Source organism: Macaca fascicularis, chromosome X (assembly GCF_037993035.2).
Source record: "Macaca fascicularis isolate 582-1 chromosome X, T2T-MFA8v1.1".
NCBI lineage: Eukaryota > Metazoa > Chordata > Mammalia > Primates > Cercopithecidae > Macaca > Macaca fascicularis.
Window position 1 is genome coordinate 94,783,188 of NC_088395.1, and position 12,235 is coordinate 94,795,422.

The 12,235-nt window shown below is 39.8% G+C and overlaps 1 non-coding gene across 1 annotated transcript; it reads left to right on the plus strand.

The window, feature by feature from the left end:
- The first annotated feature begins 524 nt into the window (after positions 1 to 524).
- On the plus strand, positions 525 to 651 carry LOC123571530 (small nucleolar RNA ACA64). The gene has a single exon (XR_006695679.2). It is a non-coding gene; the product is annotated as a small nucleolar RNA ACA64 (small nucleolar RNA).
- The last annotated feature ends 11,584 nt before the right edge of the window (positions 652 to 12,235 follow it).

Consider the following 12,235-nt stretch of genomic DNA (forward strand, 5'->3'; position numbering starts at 1 on the left):
AAATGGTGATTTTGTTACTCTATTTTCTTTTCTTCTTTAATAATTACCTCTTCTGTGAAGAGTATTCCTTCATCAGCGGGTGAAGAACTTTGGCAGAGTAAATGCATTTTCCCTTTCTGGATTTCAGAGTAATACATTGATATCTAATAGTTACCTTCAATGGTGGCAAAATTATCTCTCTGTGTCATTGACTATCATTATGAAATTATGAATCTTTATTTAGTATTTTAAAGGCAAAAATAATAACTATTCTTTCTGATGCTTTCTTTTTTCAAATTTGGAGTCCGTTTAAGACAGTTTCTTTGTCATTTTGACTTAACACTTTTAGTCTTCGAGTACTTTCTTGGCTACTGCCATGATTAGATATTTTAGAATCTGGAAGAATTTACTGTTGTTACAAGCCCTCTTCTTTTGAGTGAGAAATAATATTTAGAAATATGCTAGGTGCTAGCTGAGCTCACTGCTAGTGGACCATCATCACTTGATTTTTTTTAGATCTTTCAGTGTATTTAAACATGTCCAGTGTTGGTTGTAAATAACCCTTGGCTTTGTTTGTGTCTGTGGATGAAATTCAGCACCTAGAGCCACCAGTAGCCTTAGCTCACCACCCACTGTCTCAATGTCATGGGTAAAACCCAGGCTCTGACAGGCACTGTGGCCCCTGGCCCAGATGCCCTGTCCCAATGCAGCAGATTGTGTGATCTGACTTCTGGCTTGGGGTCCCCAACCTTGGGTATCTCCTGTCCACAGGACACCCAGTTGCCGTGAGCCTGATGCCGATGCCTCTAGGAACTTAGAGATAAGCCATTTGGTTGTCCCCATCTTTCAAATAAAGCTTTTTGTGCAATTCAAATTCAAACACTAATAATGACTTTATATTAATATTTCCAATTCAATTTGAATTTTGGGGGCTTTTCTCTTAATTTACCTTAACAAAGCAATAAAAATGAGCACCACTAACAAAGATACAATACAGTGTTAATCCCATTCACAAGGGGGAGCCCTCTTAACTTAACCACCTTTTAAAAGCCCTATCTCTTAATATTGTTGCATTGAGAATTAAGTTTCAACATAAATTTTGGAAGGTAACGAAATATTCAAATGATAGTATTCTGTCCCTATGCCCCTACCCAAATGCATGTTTTTCTCATATACAAAACATATTTATTCCATCTCAATAGCCTTAAGATTCTTAACTTGTTTTAACATAAATTTTAAAGTATAAATCCAAAGTCTCATCTAATTATTATCCATTCAAATATGAGTGAGACTCAATGTGTCATTCATTCTAAGGAAAATTACTCTCCAGCTGTGAGCATATGAAATCAAAGAGGTTATGTGCTTCTGAAACACAATGTTGGGACAAGCATAGGACAGCCATTTCCATTCTAAAAGGAAGCAATAGGAACAAAGAAAGGAATAATAGGTTCCAAGTAAGTCCAAAACCTGGTAAGACAAACGATTTCAAGTCTAGAGGCTTTAAAATAATTATTTCTGACTCCCAGGCTCACCTTCCAGATGCACTGTGGCAGTGGTTGGGTCCCCAGGGCTTCAGAGGACCCCACACCCGTGGCTTTGCTCAGTGAGGGCTATGCAGCTCTCATGACTTACTGCCCATGTCCTGTAATTCTCCCAGGCTGGAGTTGCATACTGGTGGATCTACAGTTCTATGGATCTTGGGGATGGTTCCTAAGCTGTGAGTCCACTAGGCATTGCCCCACCGAGGATTCTCTGTGATGGCCCTACTTTTGCAGCATTTCTCTGTCTGAGCCCCAAGGCTCTTGGAGGCATCCTTTGAAATTCAGAGGGAGTAGCCATGCCTCCACAGCTCTGTGCACCTTCAGATTTAGCAACACATGGAAGCTGCCATGGTTTATGGCTTGTGCCTTTTAGAGCAACAGACTGAGCTGTACATGGGCCCACTTTGGCCACAGTTGGGGTGGCTAAAAATCACTGCACTGCAATGCAGGGAGCAGAGACTTGAGGCAGTGTTTAAGAGTGAGCCTCAAGGTTTCATGGTCACCCTGCGCATTTTTCTTAAAACTGTTCTGCCCTCAGTGTCCTGGTACTCTGAGCCTGTGATGTGAATGGTGGCACCAAAAATGGCCTTCTGGGTCATTATTTGATATGTTTTGGCTGTGTCCCCACCCAAATCTCCTCTTGAATTATAGCTCCCATAATCCCCACTTATTGTTGGAGGGACCCAGTTAGAAGTAATTGAATCATGGGGATGGGTTTTTCCTGTGCTGTTCTCATGACAGTGTAAGTCTCACAAGATCTGATGGTTTTGTAAAGGGCAGTTCCCCTGCACACACTCTCTTGCCTGCCACCATGTAAGATGTGCCTTTGTTCCTCCTTCACTTTCCACCATGAATGTGAGGCCTCCTCAACCATGTGGAACTGTGACTCCATTAAACCTCTTCTTCTTTTTTAAATTACCCAGTCTTAGATATGTCTTTATTAGTAGCATGAGAATGAACTAATACATTCTTCCATTGTCTTGAGGAATAACATCTCACTTCCTTGTATTCATATTTATCTCCTTATCAAATATTCACTTGGCCATACCCTTGGTATAGTCTCCCAGATATATATTTTTATTTTATACTTTTTTTACATGTCCAGGCTAAGAATGTTTTTAAATCTTTAAGTTCTGCTTTCTTTTTGAATGTAATTTCCATCTTTAATTTACTCCTCTCTTCTCATATTTTACTATAAACAGTCAAGAGGAGCCATGCGGGACTCTGAACACTTTGCTTAGAGATTTCTTCTGCCAAATATCCCAGTTTATCACTCTTAAATTCTGCCTTCCACAAAGCACTAGGACATGGACATACTTCAGCTGAGTTCTTTGCCACCTTGTAACAAGTATGGCCTTCCTTCCAGTTTCTAATAAGATATTTCTCACTCCCATGTAAGACCTCATCAAAAGGGACTTTAGTGCCCATATTTCTGTCAGCGCTCTGATCACGGTCACTTAGATAATCTCTAAGAAGACAGAGGCTCCTTCTACAACTTTCTTCTTCTGAGCCTTCACCAGAATTGACCTCAATGATTCATTCATGCCATCTAGGCTTTTTTCAGCATGCGCTTCAAAACTGTTCCAGCCTTTACCAATTACCCAGTTCCATAGATGTTTTCACGTTTACAGATATTTGTTACAGCAACATTCCACTTCTGGTCCCAATTTCTGCCTTAGTCTTTTTGTGTTGCTATAACAAAATACATGAAACTGACTAGCTTATAAACAAAAGGAATCTATTTTTTTCACATTTCAGGAGGCTAGAAAGTCAAAAATCAAGGGGCTGGCAGGTTTGATATCTGGTGAGAGCCCAATCTCTGCTTTCAAGACGGAGCCTTGTCGTTGCATTCCCCATAGGGTGCAAACTCTGTATTCTCACTTGGAAAAAGGGAAGGAAGGGCAAAAGGGCAGAACACTGTGTAAAACTTATTTCATAAAGACCTGAACCTTATTTACAAGGGTGAAGTTCTTATCATCCAATCACCTGCTAAAGGCTCCACCTCTTTAAACTGTTCCACTGTGGATTAAGTTTCCACATAAATTTTGGAGGGGGAGCAAACATTCAAACCATAGCGTCTCTTACTATATCTATGTGTAGATGTATGAATATATATTTTAATTATTTACAAATTAGTTACTGATTGCCACGTAATAAATTACACCAAAACTTAGCAGCTTTAGGCAACAAACACTTAGGGCACATTGCTTCTACGGATCAGAAATTTAAGAGCAGCTTAGCTGGGCATTTGTGGTTCAGAATCTCTCAGGAGGTTGCAAATTGTTGGCTAGGGCTGTAGTCATTTGAAGGCTTAACTGGGCACCGGGGCTAGAGTATATACCTCCAAGATGAGTCTCAGACCTCAGTTTCTCACTGGCTGCTGGCATAAATCCTCATTTTCTTACCAAATTGACCTCTGCGTAATTATTCCTAAGCCATGACATGTTTTGCTTATGCACCCTTAAAGAGTGATTGAAGAGAAAGAACAATGAGGAGCCACAATGCCTTTTAAGACCAAGTCTCAGAAATGGCACTCTGTTCACATCCACCAAATTCCATTTATTAGAAGCAAGCCACTAAATCCAGCCCACACTCATGGGGAAGGGAATTAAACTTCATTTCTTGAAGAGAGGAATAGCAAAGTAATTATGACCATGTTTTAAAAACACCACATTTGTTTCTTCTATATCATACATAAAATAGATTCAAATTTACCATATCTATATAAACATGAAAATAGTGAATTAAGTGTAAAAGTAGTGTTAACAATGTATACTCAGTGTATTGTGTTCAAAAGCCTGTTCAAGTAATTTTGTCTGTATGATAATGTTACTGATTTGGTATAGAGTTAAATTACCTTATTTTTAATTTTTTCAATTTTAGAATGTTTATGGCTTTTTATGCAAATCTGTTTTTTGATCAAATGTAACGCATGCATAGTTCAGAAAACAAAACAATTATGTTCAGGAATGTCTTGCTCTTTGTCTTATCTTTTACATTTACTATTCACAATACCTTGTTTCTATAGAGAGCCATTTTATTTGTTTTTGGTTTATTCTCCTTTTCTTTTGTTTTTCAAAATGAGCCTTAAAAAAGTCAAATAGTAATTAATTCTACTTTGACACTGCATAATTCTTTTTCTTGGCTTTATGAAAGCCAAATGTTTACTAATTAATTTACATAGGAGCAAAATAAGGAGATTAGAAACCCCTTTGTGTTGAGTAGGTTCCTCGGGTTAGTTAGGTTCCTCGGGTTGGCAGCCACGATGAGCACCATGCTGTTTTTAGAAGATGTCCTGCCAAATAAACTGCACCTTAGAGACACTGAACATAGCAGATGCACAAATGGTAGCCAGTTCCCTTTACACATTCCTGGCTGATGGACCAAAAACAATTTCCTTTGACAGGGAAATCTATGCTAACTGTATTGAAAACTGTAACACAGACAAATGGTACATATTACTATACATTCCCTCTTGGTTAAAACTAAATTCAAGTTTTCTATGCATGTTTTTCATGATGTGCTTTAAGGTTAGAGCATTCATAAAGACATTTGTGAATCTGTGAATATAATTTGATTTTGTAGCCAAGGGTTGAAGGGGTAAAAAAGAACTACACATTAAGATGTGGTATTAAGACTGGGCATGGTGGCTCATGCCTGTAATCCTAGCACTTTGGAAGGCAGAGGCGGGCGGATCACCTGAGGTCGGGAGTTCCAGACAAGCCTGGCCAACATAGAGAAACCCCGTCTCTACTAAAAATACAAAATTAGCCAGGTGTGGTGGCGCATGCCCATAATCTCAGCTACTCGGGAGGCTGAGGCAGGAGAATCGCTTGAACCCGGGAGGCGGAGGCTGCGGTGAGCCAGATTTGCACCATTGCACTCCAGCGTGGGCAACAATAGCAAAACTCTGTCCAAAAAAAAAAAAATGAGGTATTAAAGTTCTTTTTAAAAAATTTTTAAACATTTTTTCAGGTAATTTTGAACAAAAAAACATTAAAATGGCATAACAATTTTCTATTTTAATAATTATGGTGTTATTGGGATTGCTTTATACTGTAGAGAAATGATAAACATATTTCTTAGTGACAGAATTGTTTAGGGAAAATGCCAGCGAATGACAAAAAGAAAGTGCATGAAACTGTTTTTATTCCAGCGCTGTTGTTATATTCAATGTTTCATTAAAGCATCAGCTAAAGCCGCAGCTGGCAGTGATTGGGAGTTTTGCTTGTTTTGAATCACTAAGAATGACAAACAAGTTTAAAGGGACTGCATATCATCAGTTATGTGTTTCTCTTCTTTTCTCTTGTTCCTCCTTCGTTGTTTTCTTTCTCTCATTTGTTTCTTCATTAATTTACTTATCAACTTCTTTTTAATCTATTCATTTTATTGTTAATTTGTTTATTTATTCATTCATTTACTTATTCATCCATTCATCCATGTAAAGTAACATCTGCTTTAGCGTAGACCAGTACAATAGCAAATAGCTTCTCAATTTGTTCCCTGTTTCACTCTCACACCAATGCAAGGCATTCCGCACACAGCGTGCAGTGATCATTATAAAGTAAAAATTATATTGATTCTTTCCTCTGCTAAATACCCCTCCAGTGGCCTCCTATATCACTCAGGAAAAATTTTAAATTTCTACAATGGCTTACTTAATTTGAGGCTTTGTTCTCTCTCCAACTTTATTACCTTTCACTCCCCCTTGCATACATTGCTTTGGTCAAACTAACTTTTTTTTGGTTGTGCCTCAAAAAACACTTAATACTTGTTATTCCTTTTACCGAGAATGTACTTCCCTCAAATGTTAGCATTGATGGCTATCATCATTTTTATCATTGCTCAAATGCCACCTCAGAGATGGCTTTCTGACTACTCTATCTAAAGCTGCCTCCCATCCCTCGCCGTCATATCCCATTGTCTTCTTAGCACTTACTACTATTTGAAAGTGATTTGAAAGTGATTGTGTGTATCCCTAATAGAATGTAAGCTCTCTGAGCACAAGGAATGTATCTATCTTCTTTATTATTGTATTCTCAACACCCCAAATAATGCTGACACATAGTTAATTCCTAGTATATAACGGTTGGAGGAATGTATGAATGAATACTTCTGTTCCAGAAACAATCATTGTTAACGTATTGGGCATTTTGTGTGGCCATAAGATAATGGATCAAATAAAATTGTAATATACAGCACCACTGTAGTGATAAGACACACATACACTCAAACAATTAGCACATAGTGTGCTAGTAATAAAACAGAAGTCTATACTAAGGGCAAGGCAGCTTAGAGAAAGAAGGATATTTAGATTGAAAGGAAAAGAAAAAAGAATACTTGTCTTGTTTGAGGAACGGCAAGAAGGCCAGTTTCGCTGGAATAGACAGTGAGAGGCTATGAACTTGGTGACATGGGCAGAGGCTTGGATGTTAAACTAAATTGTGATTATGGAATTCCAGTACTGTAACATCTTTCAAATGCACTGCTTAAATCAAGTGGCAAAAAATATATAGTGCTGAGAAGTTTGTAAACTCCTTGAAGAAAAATACACCTTTTATATTCTTTATTTATATTTCCCAAAGTGCCTATCAGAGCGTTAAACACATGGCAAACACTCGATGATAGCACATGTTTGGATTACTGAAGGCACTAGCATATGTATACCCCATTTTTCCATCAGTTTAATAGCTCATAAGCCGCATCCTTTAAAGCACACTTTTGACTGAGGTGTAGATCTTCCTTCTATAGGAATATTTCATCCAGCCAATAGGAGAGGGTAAACTGAAGATCTCTTTCTCTTTCTATTCCACTTGTTCTGCTCACATGGCCGTAGAGGAAGTAGTACTGGAAGACAGGAAAGCATGCCTCTTATCCGTTGATTTCTTAGCTTGTTTTCGATTATTATCACTAGGTAACAAATTGTGGGGAAAAAAAACTAAGTAGCTTACACAAACCATTTTATTTTGCTTGCGAGTTTTATGTGTCAGAAACTTGACAAGGGTTTGCCTAAGCAATTATCATGTGGGATTGATTCTGCAGTTGAGGTAGATGTCAACTTGAAGCTGTAGTCATCCCAAGGCTTGACTGAGATAGATGTTCAAGATACCTTATTCACATTACTAGCAGTTGATGCTGTCAGCTAGAATCTCAGTGAGGGCTTTTGACTAGAGCACCTACATATGGCCTCTCCAAATGGTCTGTGTTTCCTTATAACATGAAGGCTACAAGGTAGGTAGAGACTTCTAGAAGGATAGCTGTGATAGTTAATATTGTCAACTTGATTGGATTGAAGGATGCAAATGATCATTCCTGGGTGTGTCTGTGAGTTTGTTGCCAAAGGAGATTAACCTTTGAGTTAGTGGGCTGAGAGAGGCAGACACACCCTCAATCTGGGTGGGCACCATCTAATCAGCTGCCAGCGTGGCTAGAATAAAACAGGCAGGAAAAGATAAAAGAGCAGACCTGCTGAGTCACCTGGCCTTCTTCATCTTTCTCCTGTACTGGATGCTTCCTGCCCCTGAACATCAGACTCCATGTTCTTCAGGTTTTGGACTCTTGGACGTACAGTAGTGGTTTGCCAAGGGCTCTCAGGCCTTCAGCCACAGACTGAAGGCCACGCTGTTGGCTTCCCTACTTTTGAGGCTTTGGAACTCACACTGGCTTCCTTGCTCCTTAGCTTGCAGACAGCCTATTGTGGGACTTCACCTGGTAATTGTGTGAGTCAATACTCCTTAATAAATTCTCTTTCATATATACATCTATCTTATTAGTTCTCTCCCTCCAGGGAACCATGACTAGTACAGATTTTGGTACCAAGAGTGGTTCTAGAGGAAAGAATTTTAAGGATGGATTTCTTTAGTTGGTTTTGGGGTTTCTGGAGTTGGCTGCTTAATATGATTAGACCCGAAAATGCTAAGGACTCTACTTCTAATAGTATGCAGAGCACTGATAGTCCTTAGTGAGAACTGTTTAGAGAATTATACAAAATAAATACATTTGATGTCCTGATTCACTGCTTATGAAAGGCAAGGAGTTTCGTGACTCTATACATAATACTTTTGACCATAAGTGGAGAACCAAGGAATATAATGAAGTTGGTTGGTTGCTGCTAAGTTCGCTGGACAAGGTGACAAAAGAAAAGGATGAGCTCAGGGATTCTAACTACTGGCTCCAGAAGCACATACTGAGCCTCAAGTCTTCTAAGATTGCTCTGAGTGAGAGTCTTATCTCCTGCAGACAAAGGGCTAAAATTGCAGAAAATCAGACAAAAGTTCTTATCATGAAGAATGGCTGACCTGCAACAAATTGCGCACGCTCAGTCTCACCAGGTGTCTAATGTTAAAGTGAGGGCATTGATTGGAAAAGAATGGGACACTACAACTTGGAATGGAGATGTGTGGGCGGATCCTGATGAAGCTGGGGACACTAAGCTTGTAAATCCTTTTTTTTTTTTTTTTCAGACAGAATCTTGCTCTGTCATCCAGGCTGGAGTGCAGTGGTGCCATCTAGGCTCACTGCAACAGCCACCTCCCAGGTTCAAGCAATTCTCCCTGCCTCACCCTCCTGAGTAGTTGGGATTACTGGCACCTGCCACCATGTCTGGCTAATTTTTGTAGTTTTAGTAGAGAAGAGGTTTTGCCATGTTGGCCAGGCTGGTCTCGAACTCCTGACCTCAGGTGATCCACCCTTCTCAGCCTCTCAAAGTGCTGGGATTACAGGTATGAGCCACCGCTACAGGACAGAGCTTGTAAACTCTAATGAGCCTTTTTTGCCAGAGGAAACACCCTCCCCACCCCCAGTGGTGGCAACCACCCTCCCCACCCATGCTGCCTTCAGCCTTTCCACCTTTGTCTGAAAAGATTAACCCTGTATTGCCTGAGGCAACAGTGATGGCCTCCCCTGAATGAGTTGCCAGGAAAAACAATACTGATTCTCCTCAGGATATACCCTCAACATCCCTGTTGCCTCTTAGACCTATAACTAGACTAAAGTCCCAGCAGACCCCTAGAGGTAAGGTTCAGAGTGACACACAAGGAGGTGTGCTACACTCCAAAATAAGTGCTTTTCTAATTTATGTAAGCAGGAATCTGGAGAACAAGCATGGGAATGAATATTAAGGATGTGGGATAATGGTGGAAGAAACAGAAAGTTGGATCAGGCTGAATTTGTTGATATGAGCCCACTAAATAGGGGTTCTACATTTAATATTGCATCTTGGGGAGTTAAAAAATGGTTCTAACAGAGTATTTGCTTGGTTAGCTGAAATAGGGATCAAAAGATGGCCCACTGTAAGCCAATTGGAAATGCCTGGTTTCCCTTGTTTTAATGTAGAGGAAGGGATCCAAAGACTTAGGGAGCCTGGGATTCTAGAGTGGTTTAGGCACTTTAGACCTACTCATCCCAGCTGGTAGGGTCCAGATGACATATCCTTCACCAATACTTTGTGAAATAGACTTGTTAGGAGAGCACCTGCATCCTTGAAGAGCTCTGTGATTGCTCTTCTCTGTATGCCACATGTTACAGTAGGAATCAGAGTCACTAAATTACAAAACTTAAATGCAATGGGAAAAATTGGATCCGAAGGTGGCAGGGGCCAAGTAGTGGCACTTATCCATCAAAGCCAAGGTGGGCACAGTTACCATAATGAACAGTAGAGGAAAAGCAGCAATCAGAATAGTCTGATTCGTGTAGAGCTCTGGCATGGGCTAATTAATCACCGTGTTTCTAGAAGTGAAATTAGTAGGAAGCCTACAGCATTCTTATCTAATTTGTATAAGCAGAAAAAATCCAGGTTGAGTGGACAAAAGACTAATTTGAATTATAAAAATAGAGAATCATAACCCCTCAATCAATGTCCACACTGGAACTAGTTTATAGACTCAGAACCCCTTGAATGAAGGGGAGGCCGAGTCCCCTTTGGAAGGACCCGACCACACTACTGACTATTTATGTTGTTAATCTTTCTTCCATCCTTTCCTAAAGATACCTCCAAAAGTCTGTGTATGCTCTGAATCAGCGTCCATTATTTGGTACTGTTTCTCCCATAGCTAGGATTCACACGTCCAGGAATCAAGGGGTGGAAGTGGAAGTGGCACCTCTTACAATCACCCCTATGACCCACTAGTGAAATTTTTGCTTCCTTTTCCTGCGATATTAAGTTCGGCTGGCCTAGGGATCTTAGTTCCAGAGAGAGGAATGCTGCCACCAGGAGACACAACAATGATTCCATTAAACTGGAAGTTAAGATTGCCACCTGGTAACTTTGGGCTCCTCCTACCTCTAAGTCAACAGGCTAAGAAGGGAGTTACAGTGTTTGCTGGGGTGACTGACCAGGACTATCAAGATGAAATCAGTCTACTACTCCACAATGGAGGCAAGGAAGACTATCCGTGGAATATAGGAGATCCCTTAGGGCATCTTTTAGTATTACCATGCCCTGTGATTAAGGTCAATGGGAAACTACAACTCAATCCAGGTAGGACTACAAATAGCCTAGACCCTTCATGAATGAAAGTTTGGTTCACTCCACCAGGTGAAAAACCACGACCTACCTAGGTGCTTGCTGAAGGTGAAGGGAAAACAGAATGAGTAGTAGAAGAAGATAGTCATCAATATCAGCTACAACCATGTGACCAGTTGCAGAAATGAAGACTGTAATTGTCATTAATATTTCCTCTTTATTTTGTTAAGAACATGTTTGTGCATGTATATGCTTGCTTTTAAGAACATATCTTCATTTTATTTCTTTTTTCTTTATCATGTGACATAGGATTTATTGACTTCATATCAGCATTTAAGTGTTGTTAACTTCATGTAACAACATTTAGGTTAAGGATTAGTGTGTTTCCGGTTGTATGAAGGATAGTTGTATTATGTTAGGCATAATTATGACCTTATTATTGTCTTTATTTGAAGATTATGTATAATTTCAGCAGATGTGTGTGGGTTCAAGTTGACAAGGGGTGGACTTGTGATAGTTAATATTGAATGTCAGCTGGATTGGGTTGAAGGATGCAAAGTATTGTTCCTGGGTGTGTCAGTGAGGGTGCTACCAAAGGAGATTAACATTTGACTCAGTGGCCTGGGAGAGGCAGACCCACTGTCAATCTGAGTAGGCATTTTCTAATTAGTTGGCAGTGTGGCTGGAATAAAGAAGGCAGGAGAAGATGGAAGGGCAGATTGCTGAGTCTTCTAACCTTCAAGGTTCTCCTGTGCTGGATACTTCTTGCCCTTGAACATCAGACTCCACATTCTTCAGCTTTTGGACTCTTTGACTTACACCAGTGATTTTCCAGGGGGTCTTGGACCTTTGGACACAGACTGAAGGCTGCACTGTTGGCTTCCCTGCTTTTGAGGCTTTGGAACTTGGACTGACTTCCTTGCTCCTCAGGTTGTAGATGGCCTATTGTGGGACTTCACCTTGTGGTTGTGTGAGTCAATACTCCTTAATAAACTCTTCTTCATATATACATTATCCTGTTAGTCCTTTCCCTCAAGAAAACCCTAATAAAATAGCTTAGAGCTTCACATATGAGTCTTTCAGTGACGCACAACCTAGATCACCTCATATATTCTCAGAAGCCATGGTGCATTATCTCCACTGCCTCTTAATAGTTTGTGAGTTTATATTTTTTTCCAAAGCAGATTGGTCAAGATAATAATTTGTAGTCATATAGAAAAAATAATCCAGGTAGGGTTTTGATTAACATTTG